Below are 27,928 nucleotides of genomic sequence, written 5' to 3'. Positions count from 1 at the left end.
GGACATTACTACAGAGGGACCCCCAGGAGGACATTACTACAGAGGGACCCCCAGGAGGACATTACTACAGAGGGACCCCCAGGAGGACATTACTACAGAGAGACCCCCAGGAGGACATTCCTACAGAGAAACCCCCAGGAGGACATTACTATAGAGAGACCCCCAGGAGGACAATACTACAGAGAGACCCCCAGGAGGACATTACTGCAGAGGGACCCCCAGGAGGACATTACTGCAGAGGGACCCCCAGGAGGACATTACTACAGAGGGACCCCCAGGTGGACATTACTACAGAGAGACCCCCAGGAGGACATTACTACAGAGAGACCCCCAGGAGGACATTACTACAGAGAGATTCCCAGGAGGACATTACTACACAGAGACCCCCAGGAGGACATTACTACAGAGAGACCCCCAGGAGGACATTACTACAGAGAAACCCCCAGGAGGACATTACTACAGAGAGACCCCCAGGAGGACATTACTACAGAGAAACCCCCAGGAGGACATTACTACAGAGGGACCCCCAGGAGGACATTACTACAGAGGGACCCCCAGGAGGACATTACTACAGAGAGACCCCCAGGAGGACATTACTACAGAGAAACCCCCAGGAGGACATTACTATAGAGAGACCCCCAGGAGGACATTACTACAGAGGGACCCCCAGGAGGACATTACTACACAGAGACCCCCAGGAGGACATTACTATAGAGAGACCCCCAGGAGGACATTACTACAGAGGGACCCCCAGGAGGACATTACTACAGAGAGACCCCCAGGTGGACATTACTACAGAGAGACCCCCAGGAGGACATTACTACAGAGAAACCCCCAGCAGGACATTACTACAGAGGGACCCCCAGGAGGACATTACTACAGAGGGACCCCCAGGAGGACATTACTACAGAGGGACCCCCAGGAGGACATTACTACAGAGAGACCCCCAGGAGGACATTACTACAGAGAGACCCCCAGGAGGACATTACTACAGAGAAACCCCCAGGTGGACATTACTACAGAGGGACCCACAGGAGGACATTACTACAGAGGGACCCCCAGGAGCACATTACTACAGAGGGACCCCCAGGAGGACATTACTACAGAGAGACCCCCAGGAGGACATTACTACACAGAGACCCCCAGGAGGACATTACTACACAGAGACCCCCAGGAGGACATTACTACAGAGGGACCCCCAGGTGGACATTACTACACAGAGACCCCCAGGAGGACATTACTACACAGAGACCCCCAGGAGGACATTACTACAGAGAGACCCCGAGGTGGACATTACTACAGAGAGACCCCCAGGAGGACATTACTACAGAGGGACCCCCAGGTGGACATTACTACACAGAGACCCCCAGGAGGACATTACTACACAGAGACCCCCAGGAGGACATTACTACAGAGGGACCCCCAGGTGGACATTACTACACAGAGACCCCCAGGAGGACATTACTACACAGAGACCCCCAGGAGGACATTACTACAGAGAGACCCCGAGGTGGACATTACTACAGAGAGACCCCCAGGAGGACATTACTACAGAGGGACCCCCAGGTGGACATTACTACACAGAGACCCCCAGGAGGACATTACTACACAGAGACCCCCAGGAGGACATTACTACAGAGAGACCCCGAGGTGGACATTACTACAGAGAGACCCCCAGGAGGATATTACTACATGGAGACCCCCAGGAGGACATTACTACAGAGAGACCCCCAGGAGGACATTACTACAGAGAGACCCCCAGGAGGACATTACTACAGAGAGACCCCCAGGTGGACATTACTACAGAGAGACCCCCAGGTGGACATTACTACAGAGAGACCCCCAGGAGGACATTACTACAGAGAAACCCCCAGCAGGACATTACTACAGAGGGACCCCCAGGAGGACATTACTACAGAGGGACCCCCAGGAGGACATTACTACAGAGGGACCCCCAGGAGGACATTACTACAGAGAGACCCCCAGGAGGACATTACTACAGAGAAACCCCCAGGTGGACATTACTACAGAGGGACCCACAGGAGGACATTACTACAGAGGGACCCCCAGGAGCACATTACTACAGAGGGACCCCCAGGAGGACATTACTACAGAGAGACCCCCAGGAGGACATTACTACACAGAGACCCCCAGGAGGACATTACTACACAGAGACCCCCAGGAGGACATTACTACAGAGAGACCCCCAGGAGGACATTACTACAGAGGGACCCCCAGGAGGACATTACTACAGAGGGACCCCCAGGAGGATATTACTACATGGAGACCCCCAGGAGGACATTACTACAGAGAGACCCCCAGGAGGACATTACTACAGAGAGACCCCCAGGAGGACATTACTACAGAGAACCCCCCAGGAGGACATTACTACACAGAGACCCCCAGGAGGACATTACTACAGAGGGACTCCCAGGTGGACATTACTACAGAGGGACCCCCAGGAGGACATTACTACAGAGGGACCCCCAGGAGGACATTACTACAGAGAGACCCCCAGGAGGACATTACTACAGAGAGACCCTGAGGTGGACAATACTACAGAGGGACCCCCTGGAGGACATTACTACATGGAGACCCCCCAGGAGGACATTACTACAGAGAGACCCCCAGGAGGACATTACTACAGAGAGACCCCCAGGAGGACATTACTACACAGAGACCCCCAGGAGGACATTACTACAGAGAAACCCCCAGAAGGACATTACTACAGAGTGACCCCCAGGAGGACAATACTACAGAGAGACCCCCAGGATGACATTACTACAGAGGGACCCCTAGGAGGACATTACTACAGAGGGACCCCCAGGTGGACATTACTACAGAGAGACCCCCAGGAGGACATTACTACAGAGAAACCCTCAGGAGGACATTACTACAGAGAGACCCCCAGGAAGACATTACTACAGAGAAACCCCCAGGAGGACATTACTACAGAGGGACCCCCAGGTGGACATTACTACAGAGAGACCCCCAGGAGGGCATTACTACAGAGAAACCCCCAGGAGGACATTACTACAGAGAGACCCCCAGGAAGACATTACTACAGAGAAACCCCCAGGAGGACATTACTACAGAGGGACCCCCAGGTGGACATTACTACAGAGAAACCCCCAGGAGGACATTACTACAGAGGGACACCCAGGAGGACATTACTACAGAGAGACCCCCAGGAGGACATTACTACAGAGAGACCCCCAGGTGGACATTACTACAGAGAGACCCCCAGGTGGACATTACTACAGAGAGACCCCCAGGAGGACATTACTACACAGAGACCCCCAGGAGGACATTACTACAGAGAAACCCCCAGGAGGACATTACTACAGAGAGACCCCCAGGAGGACATTACTACACAGAGACCCCCAGGAGGACATTACTACACAGAGACCCCCAGGAGGACATTACTACACAGAGACCCCCAGGAGGACATTACTACAGAGAAACCCCCAGGAGGACATTACTACAGAGAGACCCCCAGGAGGACATTACTACAGAGAGACCCCCAGGAGGACATTACTACAGAGAGACCCCCAGGAGGACATTACTACACAGAGACCCCCAGGAGGACATTACTACAGAGAAACCCCCAGGAGGACATTACTACAGAGAGACCCCCAGGAGGACATTACTACACAGAGACCCCCAGGAGGACATTACTACACAGAGACCCCCAGGAGGACATTACTACACAGAGACCCCCAGGAGGACATTACTACAGAGAAACCCCCAGGAGGACATTACTACAGAGAGACCCCCAGGAGGACATTACTACAGAGAAACCCCCAGGAGGACATTACTACAGAGAAACCCCCAGGAGGACATTACTACAGAGAGACCCCCAGGAGGACATTACTACAGAGAGACCCCCAGGAGGACATTACTACACAGAGACCCCCAGGAGGACATTACTACAGAGAAACCCCCAGGAGGACATTACTACAGAGAAACCCCCAGGAGGACATTACTACAGAGAGACACCTAGGAGCACATTACTACAGAGAGACCCCCAGGAGGACATTACTACACAGAGACCCCCAGGAGGACATTACTACAGAGAAACCCCCAGGAGGACATTACTACAGAGAGACCCCCAGGAGGACATTACTACACAGAGACCCCCAGGAGGACATTACTACACAGAGACCCCCAGGAGGACATTACTACACAGAGACCCCCAGGAGGACATTACTACAGAGAAACCCCCAGGAGGACATTACTACAGAGAGACCCCCAGGTGGACATTCCTACAGAGAGACCCCGAGGTGGACATTACTACAGAGGGACCCCCAGGAGGACATTACTATACAGAGACCCCCAGGAGGACATTACTACAGAGGGACCCCCAGGTGGACATTCCTACAGAGGGACCCCCAGGAGGACATTACTACAGAGGGACCCCCAGGAGGACATTACTACATGGAGACCCCCAGGAGGACATTACTACAGAGAGAATCCCAGGAGGACATTACTACAGAGAGACCCCCAGGAGGACATTACTACAGAGGGACCCCCAGGAGGACATTACTACAGAGAAACCCCCAGGAGGACATTACTACAGAGGGACCCCCAGGAGGACATTACTACAGAGAGACCCCCAGGAGGACATTACTACAGAGGGACCCCCAGGAGGACATTACTACAGAGGGACCCCCAGGAGGACATTACTACAGAGAGACCCCCAGGAGGACATTACTACAGAGAGACCCCCAGGAGGACATTACTACAAGAGGGACCCCCAGGTGGACATTACTACTGAGAGACCCCCAGGAGGACATTACTACAGAGAGACCCCCAGGAGGACATTACTACTGAGAGACCCCCAGGAGGACATTACTACAGAGAGACCCCCAGGAGGACATTACTACACAGAGACCCCCAGGAGGACATTACTACAGAGAAACCCCCAGGAGGACATTACTACAGAGAGACCCCCAGGAGGACAATACTACAGAGAGACCCCCAGGAGGACATTACTACAGAGGGACCCCCAGGAGGACATTACTACAGAGGGACCCCCAGGTGGACATTACTACAGAGAGACCCCCAGGAAGATATTACTACAGAGAGACCCCCAGGAGGACAATACTACAGAGAGACCCCCAGGAAGATATTACTACAGAGAGACCCCCAGGAGGACATTACTACAGAGAGACCCCAGGAGGACATTACTACAGAGAGACCCCCAGGAGGACAATACTACAGAGAGACCCCCAGGAAGATATTACAACAGAGAGACCCCAGGAGGACATTACTACAGAGAGACCCCCAGGAGGACATTACTACAGAGAGACCCCCAGGAGGACAATACTACAGAGAGACCCCCAGGAAGATATTACAACAGAGAGACCCCCAGGAGGAAATTACTACAGAGAGACCCCCAGGAGGACATTACTACAGAGAGACCCCCAGGAGGACAATACTACAGAGAGACCCCCAGGAAGATATTACAACAGAGAGACCCCCAGGAGGACATTACTACAGAGAGACCCCCAGGAGGACATTACTACAGAGAGACCCCCAGGAGGACAATACTACAGAGAGACCCCCAGGAAGATATTACTACAGAGAGACCCCCAGGAGGACATTACTACAGAGAGACCCCCAGGAGGACATTACTACTGAGAGACCCCCAGGAGGACATTACTACAAGAGGGACCCCCAGGTGGACATTACTACAGAGAGACACCCAGGAGGACTTTACTACAGAGAGACCCCCAGGAGGACATTACTACTGAGAGACCCCCAGGAGGACATTACTACAGAGAGACCCCCAGGAGGACATTACTACACAGAGACCCCCAGGAGGACATTACTACAGAGAAACCCCCAGGAGGACATTACTACAGAGAGACCCCCAGGAGGACAATACTACAGAGAGACCCCCAGGAGGACATTACTACAGAGGGACCCCCAGGAGGACATTACTACAGAGGGACCCCCAGGTGGACATTACTACAGAGAGACCCCCAGGAAGATATTACTACAGAGAGACCCCCAGGAGGACATTACTACAGAGAGACCCCCAGGAGGACATTACTACACAGAGACCCCCAGGAGGACATTACTACAGAGAAACCCCCAGGAGGACATTACTACAGAGAGACCCCCAGGAGGACAATACTACAGAGAGACCCCCAGGAGGACATTACTACAGAGGGACCCCCAGGAGGACATTACTACAGAGGGACCCCCAGGTGGACATTACTACAGAGATCCCCAGGAGGACATTACTACAGAGAGACCCCCAGGAGGACATTACTACAGAGAGATTCCCAGGAGGACATTACTACACAGAGACCCCCAGGAGGACATTACTACAGAGAGACCCCCAGGAGGACATTACTACAGAGAAACCCCCAGGAGGACATTACTACAGAGAGACCCCCAGGAGGACATTACTACAGAGAAACCCCCAGGAGGACATTACTACAGAGGGACCCCCAGGAGGACATTACTACAGAGGGACCCCCAGGAGGACATTACTACAGAGAGACCCCCAGGAGGACATTACTACAGAGAAACCCCCAGGAGGACATTACTACAGAGAGACCCACAGGAGGACATTACTACAGAGGGACCCCCAGGAGGACATTACTACACAGAGACCCCCAGGAGGACATTACTACAGAGAAACCCCCAGGAGGACATTACTACACAGAGACCCCCAGGAGGACATTACTACAGAGAGACCCCCAGGAGGACATTACTACAGAGAGACCCCCAGGAGGACATTACTACAGAGAGACCCCCAGGAGGACATTACTACAGAGAAACCCCCAGGAGGACATTACTACAGAGGGACCCCCAGGAGGACATTACTACAGAGAGACCCCCAGGTGGACATTACTACAGAGAGACCCCCAGGAGGACATTACTACAGAGAAACCCCCAGGAGGACATTACTACAGAGGGACCCCCAGGAGGACATTACTACAGAGGGACCCCCAGGAGGACATTACTACAGAGAGACCCCCAGGAGGACATTACTACAGAGAAACCCCCAGGTGGACATTACTACAGAGGGACCCACAGGAGGACATTACTACAGAGGGACCCCCAGGAGCACATTACTACAGAGGGACCCCCAGGAGGACATTACTACAGAGAGACCCCCAGGAGGACATTACTACACAGAGACCCCCAGGAGGACATTACTACACAGAGACCCCCAGGAGGACATTACTACAGAGAGACCCCGAGGTGGACATTACTACAGAGAGACCCCCAGGAGGACATTACTACAGAGGGACCCCCAGGTGGACATTACTACAGAGGGACCCCCAGGAGGACATTACTACAGAGGGACCCCCAGGAGGATATTACTACATGGAGACCCCCAGGAGGACATTACTACAGAGAGACCCCCAGGAGGACATTACTACAGAGAGACCCCCAGGAGGACATTACTACAGAGAGACCCCCAGGAGGACATTACTACAGAGAACCCCCCAGGAGGACATTACTACACAGAGACCCCCAGGAGGACATTACTACAGAGGGACTCCCAGGTGGACATTACTACAGAGGGACCCCCAGGAGGACATTACTACAGAGGGACCCCCAGGAGGACATTACTACAGAGAGACCCCCAGGAGGACATTACTACAGAGAGACCCTGAGGTGGACAATACTACAGAGGGACCCCCTGGAGGACATTACTACATGGAGACCCCCCAGGAGGACATTACTACAGAGAGACCCCCAGGAGGACATTACTACAGAGAGACCCCCAGGAGGACATTACTACACAGAGACCCCCAGGAGGACATTACTACAGAGAAACCCCCAGAAGGACATTACTACAGAGTGACCCCCAGGAGGACAATACTACAGAGAGACCCCCAGGAGGACATTACTACAGAGGGACCCCTAGGAGGACATTACTACAGAGGGACCCCCAGGTGGACATTACTACAGAGAGACCCCCAGGAGGACATTACTACAGAGAAACCCTCAGGAGGACATTACTACAGAGAGACCCCCAGGAAGACATTACTACAGAGAAACCCCCAGGAGGACATTACTACAGAGGGACCCCCAGGTGGACATTACTACAGAGAGACCCCCAGGAGGGCATTACTACAGAGAAACCCCCAGGAGGACATTACTACAGAGAGACCCCCAGGAAGACATTACTACAGAGAAACCCCCAGGAGGACATTACTACAGAGGGACCCCCAGGTGGACATTACTACAGAGAAACCCCCAGGAGGACATTACTACAGAGGGACACCCAGGAGGACATTACTACAGAGAGACCCCCAGGAGGACATTACTACAGAGAGACCCCCAGGTGGACATTACTACAGAGAGACCCCCAGGTGGACATTACTACAGAGAGACCCCCAGGAGGACATTACTACACAGAGACCCCCAGGAGGACATTACTACAGAGAAACCCCCAGGAGGACATTACTACAGAGAGACCCCCAGGAGGACATTACTACACAGAGACCCCCAGGAGGACATTACTACACAGAGACCCCCAGGAGGACATTACTACACAGAGACCCCCAGGAGGACATTACTACAGAGAAACCCCCAGGAGGACATTACTACAGAGAGACCCCCAGGAGGACATTACTACAGAGAGACCCCCAGGAGGACATTACTACAGAGAGACCCCCAGGAGGACATTACTACACAGAGACCCCCAGGAGGACATTACTACAGAGAAACCCCCAGGAGGACATTACTACAGAGAGACCCCCAGGAGGACATTACTACACAGAGACCCCCAGGAGGACATTACTACACAGAGACCCCCAGGAGGACATTACTACACAGAGACCCCCAGGAGGACATTACTACAGAGAAACCCCCAGGAGGACATTACTACAGAGAGACCCCCAGGAGGACATTACTACAGAGAAACCCCCAGGAGGACATTACTACAGAGAAACCCCCAGGAGGACATTACTACAGAGAGACCCCCAGGAGGACATTACTACAGAGAGACCCCCAGGAGGACATTACTACACAGAGACCCCCAGGAGGACATTACTACAGAGAAACCCCCAGGAGGACATTACTACAGAGAAACCCCCAGGAGGACATTACTACAGAGAGACACCTAGGAGCACATTACTACAGAGAGACCCCCAGGAGGACATTACTACACAGAGACCCCCAGGAGGACATTACTACAGAGAAACCCCCAGGAGGACATTACTACAGAGAGACCCCCAGGAGGACATTACTACACAGAGACCCCCAGGAGGACATTACTACACAGAGACCCCCAGGAGGACATTACTACACAGAGACCCCCAGGAGGACATTACTACAGAGAAACCCCCAGGAGGACATTACTACAGAGAGACCCCCAGGTGGACATTCCTACAGAGAGACCCCGAGGTGGACATTACTACAGAGGGACCCCCAGGAGGACATTACTATACAGAGACCCCCAGGAGGACATTACTACAGAGGGACCCCCAGGTGGACATTCCTACAGAGGGACCCCCAGGAGGACATTACTACAGAGGGACCCCCAGGAGGACATTACTACATGGAGACCCCCAGGAGGACATTACTACAGAGAGAATCCCAGGAGGACATTACTACAGAGAGACCCCCAGGAGGACATTACTACAGAGGGACCCCCAGGAGGACATTACTACAGAGAAACCCCCAGGAGGACATTACTACAGAGGGACCCCCAGGAGGACATTACTACAGAGAGACCCCCAGGAGGACATTACTACAGAGGGACCCCCAGGAGGACATTACTACAGAGGGACCCCCAGGAGGACATTACTACAGAGAGACCCCCAGGAGGACATTACTACAGAGAGACCCCCAGGAGGACATTACTACAAGAGGGACCCCCAGGTGGACATTACTACTGAGAGACCCCCAGGAGGACATTACTACAGAGAGACCCCCAGGAGGACATTACTACTGAGAGACCCCCAGGAGGACATTACTACAGAGAGACCCCCAGGAGGACATTACTACACAGAGACCCCCAGGAGGACATTACTACAGAGAAACCCCCAGGAGGACATTACTACAGAGAGACCCCCAGGAGGACAATACTACAGAGAGACCCCCAGGAGGACATTACTACAGAGGGACCCCCAGGAGGACATTACTACAGAGGGACCCCCAGGTGGACATTACTACAGAGAGACCCCCAGGAAGATATTACTACAGAGAGACCCCCAGGAGGACAATACTACAGAGAGACCCCCAGGAAGATATTACTACAGAGAGACCCCCAGGAGGACATTACTACAGAGAGACCCCCAGGAGGACATTACTACAGAGAGACCCCCAGGAGGACAATACTACAGAGAGACCCCCAGGAAGATATTACAACAGAGAGACCCCAGGAGGACATTACTACAGAGAGACCCCCAGGAGGACATTACTACAGAGAGACCCCCAGGAGGACAATACTACAGAGAGACCCCCAGGAAGATATTACAACAGAGAGACCCCCAGGAGGAAATTACTACAGAGAGACCCCCAGGAGGACATTACTACAGAGAGACCCCCAGGAGGACAATACTACAGAGAGACCCCCAGGAAGATATTACAACAGAGAGACCCCCAGGAGGACATTACTACAGAGAGACCCCCAGGAGGACATTACTACAGAGAGACCCCCAGGAGGACAATACTACAGAGAGACCCCCAGGAAGATATTACTACAGAGAGACCCCCAGGAGGACATTACTACAGAGAGACCCCCAGGAGGACATTACTACTGAGAGACCCCCAGGAGGACATTACTACAGAGAGACCCCCAGGAGGACAATACTACAGAGAGACCCCCAGGAGGACATTACTACAAGAGGGACCCCCAGGTGGACATTACTACAGAGAGACACCCAGGAGGACTTTACTACAGAGAGACCCCCAGGAGGACATTACTACTGAGAGACCCCCAGGAGGACATTACTACAGAGAGACCCCCAGGAGGACATTACTACACAGAGACCCCCAGGAGGACATTACTACAGAGAAACCCCCAGGAGGACATTACTACAGAGAGACCCCCAGGAGGACAATACTACAGAGAGACCCCCAGGAGGACATTACTACAGAGGGACCCCCAGGAGGACATTACTACAGAGGGACCCCCAGGTGGACATTACTACAGAGAGACCCCCAGGAAGATATTACTACAGAGAGACCCCCAGGAGGACATTACTACAGAGAGACCCCCAGGAGGACATTACTACACAGAGACCCCCAGGAGGACATTACTACAGAGAAACCCCCAGGAGGACATTACTACAGAGAGACTCCCAGGAGGACAATACTACAGAGAGACCCCCAGGAGGACATTACTACAGAGGGACCCCCAGGAGGACATTACTACAGAGGGACCCCCAGGTGGACATTACTACAGAGATCCCCAGGAGGACATTACTACAGAGAGACCCCCAGGAGGACATTACTACAGAGAGATTCCCAGGAGGACATTACTACACAGAGACCCCCAGGAGGACATTACTACAGAGAGACCCCCAGGAGGACATTACTACAGAGAAACCCCCAGGAGGACATTACTACAGAGAGACCCCCAGGAGGACATTACTACAGAGAAACCCCCAGGAGGACATTACTACAGAGGGACCCCCAGGAGGACATTACTACAGAGGGACCCCCAGGAGGACATTACTACAGAGAGACCCCCAGGAGGACATTACTACAGAGAAACCCCCAGGAGGACATTACTACAGAGAGACCCACAGGAGGACATTACTACAGAGGGACCCCCAGGAGGACATTACTACACAGAGACCCCCAGGAGGACATTACTACAGAGAAACCCCCAGGAGGACATTACTACACAGAGACCCCCAGGAGGACATTACTACAGAGAGACCCCCAGGAGGACATTACTACAGAGAGACCCCCAGGAGGACATTACTACAGAGAGACCCCCAGGAGGACATTACTACAGAGAAACCCCCAGGAGGACATTACTACAGAGGGACCCCCAGGAGGACATTACTACAGAGAGACCCCCAGGTGGACATTACTACAGAGAGACCCCCAGGAGGACATTACTACAGAGAAACCCCCAGGAGGACATTACTACAGAGGGACCCCCAGGAGGACATTACTACAGAGGGACCCCCAGGAGGACATTACTACAGAGAGACCCCCAGGAGGACATTACTACAGAGAAACCCCCAGGTGGACATTACTACAGAGGGACCCACAGGAGGACATTACTACAGAGGGACCCCCAGGAGCACATTACTACAGAGGGACCCCCAGGAGGACATTACTACAGAGAGACCCCCAGGAGGACATTACTACACAGAGACCCCCAGGAGGACATTACTACACAGAGACCCCCAGGAGGACATTACTACAGAGAGACCCCGAGGTGGACATTACTACAGAGAGACCCCCAGGAGGACATTACTACAGAGGGACCCCCAGGTGGACATTACTACAGAGGGACCCCCAGGAGGACATTACTACAGAGGGACCCCCAGGAGGATATTACTACATGGAGACCCCCAGGAGGACATTACTACAGAGAGACCCCCAGGAGGACATTACTACAGAGAGACCCCCAGGAGGACATTACTACAGAGAGACCCCCAGGAGGACATTACTACAGAGAACCCCCCAGGAGGACATTACTACACAGAGACCCCCAGGAGGACATTACTACAGAGGGACTCCCAGGTGGACATTACTACAGAGGGACCCCCAGGAGGACATTACTACAGAGGGACCCCCAGGAGGACATTACTACAGAGAGACCCCCAGGAGGACATTACTACAGAGAGACCCTGAGGTGGACAATACTACAGAGGGACTCCCTGGAGGACATTACTACATGGAGACCCCCCAGGAGGACATTACTACAGAGAGACCCCCAGGAGGACATTACTACAGAGAGACCCCCAGGAGGACATTACTACACAGAGACCCCCAGGAGGACATTACTACAGAGAAACCCCCAGAAGGACATTACTACAGAGTGACCCCCAGGAGGACAATACTACAGAGAGACCCCCAGGAGGACATTACTACAGAGGGACCCCTAGGAGGACATTACTACAGAGGGACCCCCAGGTGGACATTACTACAGAGAGACCCCCAGGAGGACATTACTACAGAGAAACCCTCAGGAGGACATTACTACAGAGAGACCCCCAGGAAGACATTACTACAGAGAAACCCCCAGGAGGACATTACTACAGAGGGACCCCCAGGTGGACATTACTACAGAGAGACCCCCAGGAGGGCATTACTACAGAGAAACCTCCAGGAGGACATTACTACAGAGAGACCCCCAGGAAGACATTACTACAGAGAAACCCCCAGGAGGACATTACTACAGAGGGACCCCCAGGTGGACATTACTACAGAGAAACCCCCAGGAGGACATTACTACAGAGGGACACCCAGGAGGACATTACTACAGAGAGACCCCCAGGAGGACATTACTACAGAGAGACCCCCAGGTGGACATTACTACAGAGAGACCCCCAGGTGGACATTACTACAGAGAGACCCCCAGGAGGACATTACTACACAGAGACCCCCAGGAGGACATTACTACAGAGAAACCCCCAGGAGGACATTACTACAGAGAGACCCCCAGGAGGACATTACTACACAGAGACCCCCAGGAGGACATTACTACACAGAGACCCCCAGGAGGACATTACTACACAGAGACCCCCAGGAGGACATTACTACAGAGAAACCCCCAGGAGGACATTACTACAGAGAGACCCCCAGGAGGACATTACTACAGAGAGACCCCCAGGAGGACATTACTACAGAGAGACCCCCAGGAGGACATTACTACACAGAGACCCCCAGGAGGACATTACTACAGAGAGACCCCCAGGAGGACATTACTACACAGAGACCCCCAGGAGGACATTACTACACAGAGACCCCCAGGAGGACATTACTACACAGAGACCCCCAGGAGGACATTACTACAGAGAAACCCCCAGGAGGACATTACTACAGAGAGACCCCCAGGAGGACATTACTACAGAGAAACCCCCAGGAGGACATTACTACAGAGAAACCCCCAGGAGGACATTACTACAGAGAGACCCCCAGGAGGACATTACTACAGAGAGACCCCCAGGAGGACATTACTACACAGAGACCCCCAGGAGGACATTACTACAGAGAAACCCCCAGGAGGACATTACTACAGAGAAACCCCCAGGAGGACATTACTACAGAGAGACACCCAGGAGCACATTACTACAGAGAGACCCCCAGGAGGACATTACTACACAGAGACCCCCAGGAGGACATTACTACAGAGAAACCCCCAGGAGGACATTACTACAGAGAGACCCCCAGGAGGACATTACTACACAGAGACCCCCAGGAGGACATTACTACACAGAGACCCCCAGGAGGACATTACTACACAGAGACCCCCAGGAGGACATTACTACAGAGAAACCCCCAGGAGGACATTACTACAGAGAGACCCCCAGGTGGACATTCCTACAGAGAGACCCCGAGGTGGACATTACTACAGAGGGACCCCCAGGAGGACATTACTACACAGAGACCCCCAGGAGGACATTACTACAGAGGGACCCCCAGGTGGACATTCCTACAGAGGGACCCCCAGGAGGACATTACTACAGAGGGACCCCCAGGAGGACATTACTACATGGAGACCCCCAGGAGGACATTACTACAGAGAGAATCCCAGGAGGACATTACTACAGAGAGACCCCCAGGAGGACATTACTACAGAGGGACCCCCAGGAGGACATTACTACAGAGAAACCCCCAGGAGGACATTACTACAGAGCGACCCCCAGGAGGACATTACTACAGAGAGACCCCCAGGAGGACATTACTACAGAGGGACCCCCAGGAGGACATTACTACAGAGGGACCCCCAGGAGGACATTACTACAAGAGGGACCCCCAGGTGGACATTACTACAGAGAGACACCCAGGAGGACATTACTACAGAGAGACCCCCAGGAGGACATTACTACTGAGAGACCCCCAGGAGGACATTACTACAGAGAGACCCCCAGGAGGACATTACTACACAGAGACCCCCAGGAGGACATTACTACAGAGAAACCCCCAGGAGGACATTACTACAGAGAGACCCCCAGGAGGACAATACTACAGAGAGACCCCCAGGAGGACATTACTACAGAGGGACCCCCAGGAGGACATTACTACAGAGGGACCCCCAGGAGGACATTACTACAGAGGGACCCCCAGGTGGACATTACTACAGAGAGACCCCCAGGAAGATATTACTACAGAGAGACCCCCAGGAGGACAATACTACAGAGAGACCCCCAGGAAGATATTACTACAGAGAGACCCCCAGGAGGACATTACTACAGAGAGACCCCCAGGAGGACATTACTACAGAGAGACCCCCAGGAGGACAATACTACAGAGAGACCCCCAGGAAGATATTACAACAGAGAGACCCCAGGAGGACATTACTACAGAGAGACCCCCAGGAGGACATTACTACAGAGAGACCCCCAGGAGGACAATACTACAGAGAGACCCCCAGGAAGATATTACAACAGAGAGACCCCCAGGAGGAAATTACTACAGAGAGACCCCCAGGAGGACATTACTACAGAGAGACCCCCAGGAGGACAATACTACAGAGAGACCCCCAGGAAGATATTACAACAGAGAGACCCCCAGGAGGACATTACTACAGAGAGACCCCCAGGAGGACATTACTACAGAGAGACCCCCAGGAGGACAATACTACAGAGAGACCCCCAGGAAGATATTACTACAGAGAGACCCCCAGGAGGACATTACTACAGAGAGACCCCCAGGAGGACATTACTACTGAGAGACCCCCAGGAGGACATTACTACAGAGAGACCCTGTCACAAACCACCGGGGGGGTCACTCAGAAATCCCCCGCGCTGGCTACCAGTACGTCACAATCGGGGGGTAACAAGTGGGGGTCACCCCTACTTTATACCTCCCGACCGACAGACAGAGCACGTGACGCGCTCTCTAGCGCCCCTCTTATAGTCAGGCCAATTATGGAATTGCCCGACAATAAGCAAGGAGGCCGCTATACTACTTATGCCGATTATTGAAGGGTCCCCGGTGAGAGTAAGGTATATATTCCCCCGACCTCCGCGGGCGGAATATATAATATCTTCCCGAATCTCACTGGCCTCCCCACAATAATCCTTGGCACAACTCGCTGCCACCAACCGCTTTACGGTAACTATTAGCCGAACACACAGACGTGGGATTCAAGATCGAGATAACAGAACAGCCCAGGATTAATTATATAATTTAATCGCCTAAAGCACACTAGAAACTACAATATATACAATAGGGAATCTACAGAATATACATATGTCAGAGTACAGTTACAGATAAAGCATGGGTTACAAACAGGTATACAATTACATCAGTTACCTTGTGTGTCTGGCCACAGGGGGGCGCTGTAGACCAGGTTTCCAGGAACTCCCTCTCCAGGTCTTTCCCAACCAGGCCCCCGAGCAGAAGAACCTTGGAAAATGGCCGAAGCAGGGTTATCAACCTGGGCAAATCCAGGTCTCCTCCTACCTTAGTGACCTCACGGGGAAGCACTGCCACTCCCCCTGCATGGATCAGAATTATCCAGAAAAGGGGATTTTGGCCATAACTGTGCCTGGGAGCGTCGTAGACGGACGCCAATGCTCTCATTGTGACAGTTATGAATTTAGCTGCAGAACGAGGGGACTCATGACCTGTCTACGAGTTCCCATATGGCTGATATCACGTTTGGTGTGTTTCCCAATGTCCTACTTCCATAAAAAGGGTGTGCCAGCATCGTCCACATGCGGAGACACCATTGTTATGGTTGCCATATTTATCGGAGATATGGCTTGCGAGATATGAACCATTTTTTACTGGAGTCGTTCTGTCTGGCTATTTCCATAGCCCTGCTAACTAGCTAGCAGCTCCTACTACAGGGTGACGGCAGGGAGTCATCCTGTATCCATTGTCCTAAAGCCACCTAATTTCCATATCACAGGACATGGCCATGGATTTGTTGCTAAACCAGTTGTGTGAAGGGAAGGGGGTAGTGACACCAGGAGAGGGCTTCCTGACATGACTTGAATGTCATGATTTATCGTCATATCTCCGGATTTACCTCACACCTCCCCCCTTTTGAGGGCGCTAGGGGGCAGCACACTCCGGTGTTCCCCCGTGCGCCCGTCCGCGACCTCTCCTTGTCGGGACAGCCCGTCTGCGTTACCGTGGTCACGGCCCCTTTTGTGGCGAATGGTGAAGTTGTATTGCTGGAGCGCAAGGCTCCATCGCAACAATCGCCCATTCGTCCCAGAGACGGTGTGCAACCAGCTGAGGGGATTGTGGTCCGTCTCCACGATGAAGTGGCGCCCGTATAGATAGGGTTGCAGACGCTGCAGGGCCCACACTATGGCCAGGCACTCCTTCTCCATTGTAGAATAGGCCACTTCCCTTGGTAACAGCTTCCTGCTCAGGTACAAGACTGGGTGCTCTTGGCTCGCAGAGTCCACCTGGCTGAGCACCGCACCGAGGCCGAAGTCACTGGCGTCGGTCTGTACTACAAACGGCCGCGTGAAGTCGGCTGCCTGTAGCACGGGCGGGCTGGACAGGGCGTCCTTTAGGGCCCGGAAGGCTGTCTCGCAGTCCACTGTCCAATCGACTGCAGAGGGCAGCTTCTTCTTGGTGAGGTCCGTCAAGGGCTTTGCCAGGCTACTATAGCATGGAACAAACCTCCTATAGTACCCAGCGGTCCCCAAGAAGGACATCACCTGCTTCTTGGTCCTGGGGGTGGGCCAGGATGCGATGGCCTCCACTTTCTCAGGCTCGGGCTTCAGCGTTCCCCCACCTACCCGGTGACCGAGGTACTGGACCTCGCTCATGGCCAGCTGACACTTTCCCGGCTTGATGGTCAAACCTGCCCGGTGGATCCGCCTGAGCACCTGTGCTAGATGCTCTAGGTGGTCCTCCCAGGTGGGACTGAAGACGGCAATGTCATCCAGGTACGCGGCCGCGTACCCTTCAAGTCCCTTGAGCAGGGTGTTGACCATCCGCTGGAAAGTGGCAGGGGCATTCCTCATCCCGAATGGCATCACCGTGGACTCGTACAGTCCAAATGGGGTAATAAAGGCAGAGCGTTCCCTGGCCTTGCGAGTCAGGGGGATCTGCCAATATCCCCGGCTCAGGTCCATGATGGTCAGGTACTGAGCCCCGGCCAACTGATCGAGCAGGTCATCGATGCGTGGCATTGGGTACGCATCGGCGACCGTGACAGCATTGAGCCCCCTGTAGTCCACGCAGAACCGAGTGGTTCGGTCCTTCTTAGGGACGAGGACTACAGGCGAGGCCCACGCGCTGTTGGATGCCTGGATCACCCCCAGCTCCAGCATCTCGTCAATCTCCTGGCGCATGTGTTGCTGCACCTCCAGGGAGACCCGATATGCTGAACGCCGGATCGGGGGATGATCCCCAGTGTCCACGTGATGGACAGCCAAGTCAGTCCTTCCGGGCTGGTTGGTAAACAACCCCCGGAAGGGGAGGAGGGTGGCCCACAGCTGGGACCGTTGGTCCTCCAAGAGCTGGTGGCCAACCTCCACATCCTCAATGGATCCGCCTGCCCTAACCTGGGCTAGCATATCCAAGAGGGTTTCCACTTCTCCCTCCTCGGGCAGGTTGCACACGGGGAGCGCACATGCCTCCCGCTCATGATGTGCCTTCATCATGTTCACATGGAAGGGCTTCCGCCTTCCACGGGCGGGGTCCAGGGTGACCAGGTACGTCACAGGGTTGAGCTGCTGGTACACGAGGTATGGGCCTTCCCAGGCTGCCTGAAGCTTGTCCTGTGGTACAGGGACCAGTACCCACACCCTTTGACCCACTTGGTAGGTCCTCTCACAAGCGTTCTGGTCGTACCAACGCTTCTGATCGGCCTGGGCTTGAGCCATATTGTCGTGTACCAGTTGCGTCAAGGCCTGCATTTTGTCCCGGAAGCGCATGACATACTCGATAACCGACACTCCAGGGGTGGCCAAATCCCCTTCCCAAGCCTCTTTCACCAGAGCCAGGGGGCCCCGCACACGTCGCCCGTACAGGAGCTCAAACGGTGAGAATCCTGTTGAGGCCTGTGGAACCTCCCGGTAAGCAAATAACAGGTGTGGGAGATACCGCTCCCAGTCACGCCCATGGGAGTCGACCAACATCTTAAGCATCTGCTTTAAGGTGCCATTGAACCGCTCGCACAGGCCATTAGTCTGTGGATGGTACGGGCTGGCCACCAGATGTCGCACCTGGACTTGCTTACAGAGGGTCTCCATCAGCTGGGACATGAATTGGGTCCCCCGGTCGGTGAGCATTTCCTGGGGAAAACCCACTCGGGAGAAAATCTCCAGCAATGCGGTGGCCACCTTGTCAGCCCGAATGGACGACAAGGCCACTGCTTCTGGGTACCGGGTGGCATAGTCCACTACCGTCAGTATGAAGCGTTTCCCGGAGCTGCTGGGGATGGCCAGCGGGCCGACCAGATCCACAGCCACCCTCCTGAAAGGCTCATCGATGATTGGCAGAGATACCAGTGGGGCTTTGGGGCGTGGCCCCGCCTTCCCCACTCTCTGACAGGTTTCACACGAACGGCAGTAGGCAGCCACATCGGTCCCCATTTTTGGCCAGTAGAAATGCTGGTTTAACCTGGCCTTGGTCTTAGCGATCCCTAGGTGTCCGGCCATCGGAATCTCATGTGCGATCCGCAACAACTCCGTCCGGAACGGATAGGGTACCACCAACTGTCGGTCCCTGGGCCACGCCTCCGGTGAACCCTGCTGGACCGTGGCCCGGTACAGCCGTCCTTGGTCCCAGACCACTCGCTCCGGGTCCGAGTCCGAGGGAGGCTGTGCCGCCTGCTCCTTTAGAGCTTTCAGGCTGTCGTCAGCTTCTAACGCTGCCTGAAACTCCTGACTAGATGTGGCCAGAATCGACGAGACTGTCACATCTTCAGTCAGTACCCCGGGACCTGTGTCCTGGCCTCCACCTGACTCGGCTGCCACTTGGTCAGAAGGGGAAGAGCTATCGGACCTCCGGGAGGCCCCTTGGCTTCCAGCACTCCCACTGCGGGTGACAGCGGCCACAGCCGCTGCGACCGTGGGTCGTGCCTGCTCCTCCTCCGTTCCTGACCAAGTCGCCGGTTCAGGCAGACCTACCTGGCTTCCTGACACCCCGGTTGTGGGGGAACCATGCACCGAGATCTTACCTGGGAGCACTTCCGCTCCTGGACCGGCCCCAATCTCACCTGCCTGTTCCCCTCCTGCAGCAACAGAACCCCGCTGTGAAATCTCTGGGGACCCCACATTTGCTGTGGTAGCCCCCACCCCACACACTGGTCCTCCCCCTGCAGCACCCTGCTCTCTGCTTATCCCTGCAGAGGGCAACAGATCCCAGCTCACAGGCTGGTTACTTGTAGAGGCATTGTCACACCTTTCTCTGACCCCCTCCCCTGTCACAGCTGCAGCTGTGTGTGTGTCTATGGTGTCTGTGCCAGCAGAAATATCAGAGTTCACTCCCTCCTCCCTTACATCATTCATAGATAACACATTAACATTGTCAGGAGTCATGTCAGCACTGGCTGAAGGTTCAGCCTTTGGGGCGGGGCCAAACTGGGAGGTTATTTGCCCCAAATCTGTCCCAAGTAGCACGTTTGCAGGGATCCGATCAGTTACCCCCACCTCCCTCACCCCTCGCCCTGCGCCCCAGTCCACATAAATGTCAGCAACAGGCAGCGCCGGGTCAATGCCTCCAATCCCGGAGACAGCGAGGGTTTTTCCAGGGATCAAGTCTTGGGGGGACACCATCTCAGGCCGCACCAGAGTCACTTCCGAGGCGCTGTCTCGCAGTCCTATGGTCACAGACTGGCCGACGGTGACAGGTTGGAAGCTGTCCAGGGACCTACCACCACCCCCACCCACACAATACACCTTGGGCGGCCCTTGGGACGGGGACGGAGCCGGGGCCTTGGGACGCTGAGGGCACATGGCCTTGAAGTGTCCAGGTAGGTTGCACTGGTGGCACCGTCTTGGTTCCGCCACGGGCCTGGAGAGGGGAGTTGAGGGGGACACCCCCTGCAGTCTAGGGGCAGGTGGGGCAGTCGCAGAATTCATCTTACCCCCTCTCCAGGTGCTGCTGGTGGCCGCTCTCCTGGCCTCAGGGGCCCGGTTGTTGGTGTAGTCATCGGCAAGGGCAGCTGTAGCCGTGGACCCCTTTGGCTTCTGGTCTCGGATGAACTGGCGGAGATCCTCAGGGCAGTTCCACAAGAGTTGCTCCGTGATGAACAAGTCCAGGATCTCCGGTCCGGTGGAAAGCTGCAGGCCTTGGGTCCAGTGGTCGGCAGCTCGGGCAAGTGCCCGCCTGTGGTCAGCCCAGGAGTCCTTTGGTCCCTTCTGTAGGCTCCGGAACTTCTTGCGGTAGGACTCTGGAGTGAGGTTGTACTGTTGGATCAGGGCCCGCTTGATGGTGTCGTAGCCCTGATCTGCCTCAGCAGGCAAGTCCCCAAGGACATCTAGGGCCTTACCCCTTAAACGGGGGGTCAGGTATTTGGCCCACTGGTCCTTGTTCAGATGGTGCTGCAAGCAAGTCCGCTCAAAAGCAGTCAAGAAAGAGTCCAAGTCTCCATCCTTCTCCAGCACTGGGAAGTCCTCAACACGGACCTTTGGAAGTTTGGTGTCTTGAAGGTCACGTGTGGCTGATGAGGGCCGGAGCTGAGCTAGCTGCAGCTGGTAGTCACGCTCTGCCTGGCGCTCTTCACGCGCTGCCTGCCGCTCTGCCCTGCGCTCTGCCATGAGTATCTCGTAGGTATCCCGGTCTCCAGCCTGGAGAAGGGCCATAGCCATTTGAAGAAGGCTATCCGAGCCTCCCAGGCTCGGTGGAATGGCACGTGGTGATCTGCGGCCCGCTGCGGAGCCTGGTGCTTCACTGTCCATTGCAGAGCGGAGGGCTGGCATCTGGCTCGTTGAGGAACCTTGGGCGAGCTCCTCCTCATCTTGTCCAGCAGTCCCAGGTTGTGCGATGTCCTCTGCAGAGCTGTTCTCTGGCGTCGGGCTCCTGGAGGGCTCGTGGACAACCTCCTCATCGTCTCTGGCCTGAGCATCGGCCATTCCTTTGGCTTTGCTCCTGGTGCTATCAGCCATTGTTGCAGACTTTGGTCACTGACACAGAACTGACACCTGATGCCTCCACACACCTTACAGTATCTGCACTCTGACACTCTAGTGTTGAGCTGGTCTGAAGACCCCAGCAGCCACAGCTGCTGCAGGCAGTCTTTAGTGTCTGGGAGTATGGGTCTCACACTCACACACACTATTATCTCGATCCCACCGCTTGCCACCAATATGTCACAAACCACCGGGGGGGTCACTCAGAAATCCCCCGCGCTGGCTACCAGTACGTCACAATCGGGGGGTAACAAGTGGGGGTCACCCCTACTTTATACCTCCCGACCGACAGACAGAGCACGTGACGCGCTCTCTAGCGCCCCTCTTATAGTCAGGCCAATTATGGAATTGCCCGACAATAAGCAAGGAGGCCGCTATACTACTTATGCCGATTATTGAAGGGTCCCCGGTGAGAGTAAGGTATATATTCCCCCGACCTCCGCGGGCGGAATATATAATATCTTCCCGAATCTCACTGGCCTCCCCACAATAATCCTTGGCACAACTCGCTGCCACCAACCGCTTTACGGTAACTATTAGCCGAACACACAGACGTGGGATTCAAGATCGAGATAACAGAACAGCCCAGGATTAATTATATAATTTAATCGCCTAAAGCACACTAGAAACTACAATATATACAATAGGGAATCTACAGAATATACATATGTCAGAGTACAGTTACAGATAAAGCATGGGTTACAAACAGGTATACAATTACATCAGTTACCTTGTGTGTCTGGCCACAGGGGGGCGCTGTAGACCAGGTTTCCAGGAACTCCCTCTCCAGGTCTTTCCCAACCAGGCCCCCGAGCAGAAGAACCTTGGAAAATGGCCGAAGCAGGGTTATCAACCTGGGCAAATCCAGGTCTCCTCCTACCTTAGTGACCTCACGGGGAAGCACTGCCACTCCCCCTGCATGGATCAGAATTATCCAGAAAAGGGGATTTTGGCCATAACTGTGCCTGGGAGCGTCGTAGACGGACGCCAATGCTCTCATTGTGACAGTTATGAATTTAGCTGCAGAACGAGGGGACTCATGACCTGTCTACGAGTTCCCATATGGCTGATATCACGTTTGGTGTGTTTCCCAATGTCCTACTTCCATAAAAAGGGTGTGCCAGCATCGTCCACATGCGGAGACACCATTGTTATGGTTGCCATATTTATCGGAGATATGGCTTGCGAGATATGAACCATTTTTTACTGGAGTCGTTCTGTCTGGCTATTTCCATAGCCCTGCTAACTAGCTAGCAGCTCCTACTACAGGGTGACGGCAGGGAGTCATCCTGTATCCATTGTCCTAAAGCCACCTAATTTCCATATCACAGGACATGGCCATGGATTTGTTGCTAAACCAGTTGTGTGAAGGGAAGGGGGTAGTGACACCAGGAGAGGGCTTCCTGACATGACTTGAATGTCATGATTTATCGTCATATCTCCGGATTTACCTCACAGACCCCCAGGAGGACAATACTACAGAGAGACCCCCAGGAGGACATTACTACAAGAGGGACCCCCAGGTGGACATTACTACAGAGAGACACCCAGGAGGACATTACTACAGAGAGACCCCCAGGAGGACATTACTACACAGAGACCCCCAGGAGGACATTACTACAGAGAAACCCCCAGGAGGACATTACTACAGAGAGACCCCCAGGAGGACAATACTACAGAGAGACCCCCAGGAGGACAATACTACAGAGAGACCCCCAGGAGGACATTACTACAGAGGGACCCCCAGGAGGACATTACTACAGAGGGACCCCCAGGTGGACATTACTACAGAGAGACCCCCAGGAAGATATTACTACAGAGAGACCCCCAGGAGGACATTACTACAGAGAGACCCCCAGGAGGACATTACTACACAGAGACCCCCAGGAGGACATTACAACAGAGAAACCCCCAGGAGGACATTACTACAGAGAGACCCCCAGGAGGACAATACTACAGAGAGACCCCCAGGAGGACATTACTACAGAGGGACCCCCAGGAGGACATTACTACAGAGGGACCCCCAGGTGGACATTACTACAGAGAGACCCCCAGGAGGACATTACTACAGAGAGACCCCCAGGAGGACATTACTACAGAGAGATTCCCAGGAGGACATTACTACACAGAGACCCCCAGGAGGACATTACTACAGAGAGACCCCCAGGAGGACATTACTACAGAGAAACCCCCAGGAGGACATTACTACAGAGAGACCCCCAGGAGGACATTACTACAGAGAAACCCCCAGGAGGACATTACTACAGAGGGACCCCCAGGAGGACATTACTACAGAGGGACCCCCAGGAGGACATTACTACAGAGAGACCCCCAGGAGGACATTACTACAGAGAAACCCCCAGGAGGACATTACTACAGAGAGACCCCCAGGAGGACATTACTACAGAGGGACCCCCAGGAGGACATTACTACACAGAGACCCCCAGGAGGACATTACTACAGAGAAACCCCCAGGAGGACATTACTACACAGAGACCCCCAGGAGGACATTACTACAGAGGGACCCCCAGGGGGACATTACTACAGAGAGACCACCAGGAGGACATTACTACACAGAGACCCCCAGGAGGACATTACTACAGAGAGACCCCCAGGAGGACATTACTACAGAGGGACCCCCAGGAGGACATTACTACAGAGGGACCCCCAGGGGGACATTACTACAGAGAGACCCCCAGGAGGACATTACTACAGAGGGACCCCCAGGAGGACATTACTACAGAAGGACCCCTAGGAGGACATTACTACAGAGAGACCCCCAGGAGGACATTACTACAGAGAGACCCCCAGGAGGACATTACTACAGAGGGACCCCCAGGAGGACATTACTACAGAAGGACCCCCAGGAGGACATTACTACAGAGAGACCCCCAGGAGGACATTACTACAGAGAGACCCCCAGGAGGACATTACTACAGAGAGACCCCCAGGAGGACATTACTACAGAGAGACCCCCAGGAGGACATTACTACAGAGAGACCCCCAGGAGGACATTACTATAGAGGGACCCCCAGGAGGACATTACTACAGAAGGACCCCCAGGAGGACATTACTACAGAGAGACCCTGAGGTGGACATTACTACAGAGAAACCCCCAGGAGGACATTACTACAGAGAGACCCCCAGGAGGACATTACTACAGAAAGACCCCCAGGAGGACATTACTACATGGAGACCCCTCAGGAGGACATTACTACATGGAGACCCCCCAGGAGGACATTACTACAGAGGGACCCCCAGGAGGACATTACAACAGAGAGACCCCCAGGAGGACATTACTACAGAGAGACCCCCAGGAGGACATTACTACAGAGAGACCCCCAGGAGGACATTACTACAGAGAGACCCCCAGGAGGACATTACTACAGAGAGACCCCCAGGAGGACATTACTACAGAGAGACCCCCAGGAGGACATTACTACAGAGAAACCCCCAGGAGGACATTACTACAGAGAGACCCCCAGGAGGACATTACTACAGAGAAACCCCCAGGAGGACATTACTACAGATAGACCCCCAGGAGGACATTACTACAGAGAGACCCCCAGGAGGACATTACTACAGAGAGACCCCCAGGAGGACATTACTACAGAGAGACCCCCAGGAGGACATTACTACAGAGAGACCCCCAGGAGGACATTACTACAGATAGACCCCCAGAAGGACATTACTACAGAGAGACCCCCAGGAGGACATTACTACAGAGAGACCCCCAGGAGGACATTACTACACAGAGACCCCCAGGAGGACATTACTACACAGAGACCCCCAGGAGGACATTACTACAGAGAGACCCCCAGGTGGACATTACTACAGAGAGACCCCCAGGAGGATATTACTACAGAGAGACCCCCAGGAGGACATTACTACAGAGAAACCCCCAGGAGGACATTACTACAGAGGGATCCCCAGGAGGACATTACTACAGAGGGACCCCCAGGCGGACATTACTACAGAGAGACCCCCAGGAGGACATTCCTACAGAGAAACCCCCAGGAGGACATTACTACAGAGAGACACCCAGGAGGACATTACTACACAGAGACCCCCAGGAGGACATTACTACAGAGAAACCCCTAGGAGGACATTACTACAGAGAGACCCCTCAGGAGGACATTACTACAGAGAAACCCCCAGGAGGACATTACTACAGAGAGACCCCTCAGGAGGACATTACTACAGAGAAACCCCCAGGAGGACATTACTACAGAGAGACCCCCAGGAGGACATTACTACAGAGAAACCCCTAGGAGGACATTACTACAGAGGGACCCCCAGGAGGACATTACTACAGAGGGACCCCCAGGAGGACATTACTACAGAGAGACCCCTCAGGAGGACATTACTACAGAGAAACTCCTAGGAGGACATTACTACAGAGGGACCCCCAGGAGGACATTACTACAGAGGGACCCCCAGGAGGACATTACTACAGAGAGACCCCTCAGGAGGACATTACTACACAGAGACCCCCAGGAGGACATTACTACAGAGAGACCCCCAGGAGGACATTACTACACAGAGACCCCCAGGAGGACATTACTACAGAGAAACCCCCAGGAGGACATTACTACAGAGAGACCCCTCAGGAGGACATTACTACAGAGAAACTCCTAGGAGGACATTACTACAGAGGGACCCCCAGGAGGACATTACTACAGAGGGACCCCCAGGTGGACATTACTACAGAGAGACCCCCAGGAAGATATTACTACAGAGAGACCCCCAGGAGGACATTACTACAGAGAGACCCCCAGGAGGACATTACTACACAGAGACCCCCAGGAGGACATTACTACAGAGAAACCCCCAGGAGGACATTACTACAGAGAGACCCCCAGGAGGACAATACTACAGAGAGACCCCCAGGAGGACATTACTACAGAGGGACCCCCAGGAGGACATTACTACAGAGGGACCCCCAGGTGGACATTACTACAGAGATCCCCAGGAGGACATTACTACAGAGAGACCCCCAGGAGGACATTACTACAGAGAGATTCCCAGGAGGACATTACTACACAGAGACCCCCAGGAGGACATTACTACAGAGAGACCCCCAGGAGGACATTACTACAGAGAAACCCCCAGGAGGACATTACTACAGAGAGACCCCCAGGAGGACATTACTACAGAGAAACCCCCAGGAGGACATTACTACAGAGGGACCCCCAGGAGGACATTACTACAGAGGGACCCCCAGGAGGACATTACTACAGAGAGACCCCCAGGAGGACATTACTACAGAGAAACCCCCAGGAGGACATTACTACAGAGAGACCCACAGGAGGACATTACTACAGAGGGACCCCCAGGAGGACATTACTACACAGAGACCCCCAGGAGGACATTACTACAGAGAAACCCCCAGGAGGACATTACTACACAGAGACCCCCAGGAGGACATTACTACAGAGAGACCCCCAGGAGGACATTACTACAGAGAGACCCCCAGGAGGACATTACTACAGAGAGACCCCCAGGAGGACATTACTACAGAGAAACCCCCAGGAGGACATTACTACAGAGGGACCCCCAGGAGGACATTACTACAGAGAGACCCCCAGGTGGACATTACTACAGAGAGACCCCCAGGAGGACATTACTACAGAGAAACCCCCAGGAGGACATTACTACAGAGGGACCCCCAGGAGGACATTACTACAGAGGGACCCCCAGGAGGACATTACTAC

At 54.0% G+C, this 27,928-nt stretch overlaps 1 protein-coding gene across 2 annotated transcripts in view; it reads right to left on the bottom strand.

Annotated features, from left to right (window-relative positions):
* Window positions 1–27,928, bottom strand: part of LOC142302499 (uncharacterized) — a 57,460-nt gene that overhangs the window by 15,382 nt on the left and 14,150 nt on the right. The gene's annotated exons all lie outside the window — the stretch shown is intronic.

Source organism: Anomaloglossus baeobatrachus, chromosome 4 (genome assembly GCF_048569485.1).
Source record: "Anomaloglossus baeobatrachus isolate aAnoBae1 chromosome 4, aAnoBae1.hap1, whole genome shotgun sequence".
Lineage (NCBI taxonomy): Eukaryota > Metazoa > Chordata > Amphibia > Anura > Aromobatidae > Anomaloglossus > Anomaloglossus baeobatrachus.
The sequence above is the reverse complement of the archived record's forward strand: the minus strand, read 5'-3'. Positions and strand labels throughout refer to the sequence as shown.